Consider the following 3,424-nt stretch of genomic DNA (forward strand, 5'->3'; position numbering starts at 1 on the left):
TTTTGTATCATCTTCAGAGAAACATTAGGATGAGTGGTATTTGTTACAACTTAAAATGGAAAATAAAAAAGAGAAAGGACTCCTTGTTTAAGTTTCTGGAAAATGCCAGATTTTTTTTTTCCCATGGTAGGGTATTTGCAATTTCATCTATTTAGAAGGAACCAACCCCCCTCACCTCCTAACATGTCATCCTAAAACTCTCAGCTGAGGCACTAAGGCTTCCAGTTTCCTACTCTCCATCCCAGGCCTCCTGAGGACAAAAACGTTAGAACGTAATGGCGAGGGTGGAGTGGTGAGTAGGGAGGGTATCTATTAGACTCCAGAAAAGTCTGGCAACCAGAAGGTATCTTTATCCTAAAGCTGAGCATCATTTAAGATAAAACCCCCAAAAATTATATATTTAAAATATTACCCCTTATGCTGAATGCTTTTAAAATTGTAAGCCAAAGCATCACAGAATTTATAATCTAGAAGAGGAGATGGATACTAATCATATAATTGAATTAATTCATAATTACAAAATGAGATAAGTGCTCTAAAAAAAAAAATCAAACATCATCTACGGCCATACCACCCTGAACGTGCCTGACCTAGTCTGATCTTGGAAGCTAAGCAGGGTTGGGCCTGGTTAGTACTTGGATGGGAGACCACCTGGGAAAACAGGGTGCTGTAGGCATTTTGAAAAACAAAACAAAACAAACAAACATAATTGTTTAAGGAAGTGTAAGAAAAAATCTGGGTGCAGAGTAGGAAAGAGGGAGCCTGAAATGTCTGAGCTGAGTCTAAGGTTGGTATGTTTGGAGATGAGGGAGTAATTCCTTCTAGATAGATAAAATCACAATATCCTATCAATGGAGAAAAAAATATCTAGCACTTTACAGTAAAGTAAACAAGACCACTGTGGTTATACTGTAACAAGTTGTGGGGAGGAGTTGCGGGAACAGGAGTTGTGCTAAGTGAGGTGTTATTTTTATTATCATAGATTACATGTAACAACTGCCAGTTTTTATATTGTTTATATTCATGCTAGGGTTACTAGGTAAGATATGGGACACATGGTTAAATTTCAATTTCAAATAAACAACAAGAAAATTTTTAGTGTATGTATGTATCATGCATTATTGGGGAATAATTATGATAACCAAAGAAAAATCACTGTTTATCTGAAATTAAAATTGAACTCAGTGTTCTATATTTGTATTTGCTAAATCTGGCAACCCTACATGGGAGTCCCTCCTGAATTTTCTCCTCATCAATACTCAATGCAATAATTTGAAACACTAATTCAACACATTTTAGAAATCCCTCCATAACCTCTATGCACAGAACATACATACTTCCATTTAAGAGTTATAAATATATACCGTGTATCATGTATGTTTTAAGTATTGAGGATGCAGTGGTGAGTAAGACAGGCAACTTTCTTGCCTTGTACATACACTCATGTGTTTTCCATGGTATTCATCAAACACATACAAAACCTGCCATGTTTTCAACAGTCAGGGGGAGGTGCTGTGCACAGATTAATTCATTTAATCCCAATAGAATTACTATTATGATTTACATACATCACTTCAAGATAATTTTTACAGATAACAAATTGGTCTTATTAACCTTATTATTCTCTTCAAAAGTTGAGAAAATTAAGTAAGTAGGCTGTTGCAACATAGCTATTAAATGGCTGAGTCAAGGATCAATGCATCTGTTTACATGTCCTACTGAAGTCCCTGTAAAAATGCAAACCCAGAACATCTCCACAATTACAGCTTGGGTATTAATTTTGCTATATTTTATATCATTATTGTTCACTTGTTTTTGCTTTGCTACTTTAAATGAAAAGAAAAAAGGATTTCTTTAAAATGCAATTATATCATTATTATGTATTACTCATTTGTTATTTCAATGGTGCAAGAAACCTTGAAAAGGACTCTGTTTTAATACTAAGATTTCACACACACACACACACACACACACACACACACACACACCAATTACCTATAAGGAGACAGATTTATGATTTTCAGAGATTTATGATTTTCAGATCATCTGTTATTCTTTGTCTCAGATGGAAGCATTATAATGTCATAACTTTCCTCTGCCCATAAATAGAAATTGTCATACTTTTTTTTAACTCTTTAAAATGAAAATATCTTCAGAGTGATACATGTAAGATGATTTTTGCAGAAATTATGGTCTTAAAATTCTATAAAGCCTCAAACTACAACATTTTGTCATGGAAGTAACAGTAGAGCTCTCATATTCTTTATAATTTTATTATTAATTTGTTGCAGTACTTTTAAACTCTTGAATTGGGGTTGTTCTATCAAAAAATATGATACTTTTGAGATTATTTGTTATTTGGTGTCAGCCTATAACACAGCTAGATAAACTGTAGTTTTACCAGTGCTTTGGATTTAAATGTAGCATTAGAGCTCTCTGACTCTAACACTTCACTTGATTTATTGTTTGTGATATAAAAACACTAGGGCTCAGATGGCTTTAACTGACTTTGAAAATTAAGTAAAGAAAATGTAACTACTAATCTAAACTTGCTGGGAAATATTAATTATGCATTTTAAGTTAAGGAAGTAAGCAAGCAATAATTTGATCTGTGACATGAAATAAATCCCCAACTGTACTCGTGCTGAAGGCATTTTCTAAATAAATACTTGATTTCTAAGTCACAAAGGAACTGAAGTTGAAACTGTTAGTTACTGAAATCTGGGCTGTTTATTAAAACATTTCCCTCTAGATATCTGTTTTTCTTTAAAAAAAAAAAAATCAGTTTTGAAAGGTAAGGTAAAGTAGAAAAACAGCTCTAGCCTAAAGAGGAATGGAGTGTCTTTAAAAAGTGCGACAGGTGAAACTTCTTAATGATCCATGACAGTGTAAGATGGCAGTTGCAACTGCTGAGTCAGTGTAGAAGAAAATCTAAACGTAGGTGCAATTGTAGCCTTTATTAATGACCCTCTGAGAACACGGGCAAACTGCCAGGGCCAGACACGCAGCAATACTTCTCTGATAACTGAGCATTCCAAACCTCCTAGATATAAATTTCTCTATGCTTTCTAAACCAGAAATAATATCCTCCGGATTTTGTATTAGGCAAGATACACAGGCATGCTATCCATACTAAATTAATCTTTGAAATGTATTGCCCAAGGAGGAGACATGAAAGAGAACAGATTATCTTTACTGGAGGAATTAACGCTTGAAAAGAAAAAGATTTAAAAAATTGCATCCCAGGCAAATGCAACACATCCTTCATTTGCAGGTTTGAAGAAATTTGCTTTTTCCAGCCTGGTGCACAAAGCAATACACAAACATTTTGCCATACCTGTTGTAAGAGCTTTTTTGTTCCCCTTGACCCCTTGATATTTCAAACTTATGGTAAGTACATCTCTCAGGATTTGGAAGGAATATA

At 34.2% G+C, this 3,424-nt stretch overlaps 1 pseudogene; it reads left to right on the forward strand.

Annotated features, from left to right (window-relative positions):
• Positions 1-557: 557 nt before the first annotated feature.
• On the forward strand, positions 558-676 carry LOC135268449 (5S ribosomal RNA; annotated as a pseudogene).
• The last annotated feature ends 2,748 nt before the right edge of the window (positions 677-3,424 follow it).

This window comes from Aotus nancymaae, unplaced genomic scaffold (genome assembly GCF_030222135.1).
Source record: "Aotus nancymaae isolate 86718 unplaced genomic scaffold, 86718_ANA_hifiasm-v0.15.2.pri h1tg000040l, whole genome shotgun sequence".
In the NCBI taxonomy this organism is placed as follows: domain Eukaryota; kingdom Metazoa; phylum Chordata; class Mammalia; order Primates; family Aotidae; genus Aotus; species Aotus nancymaae.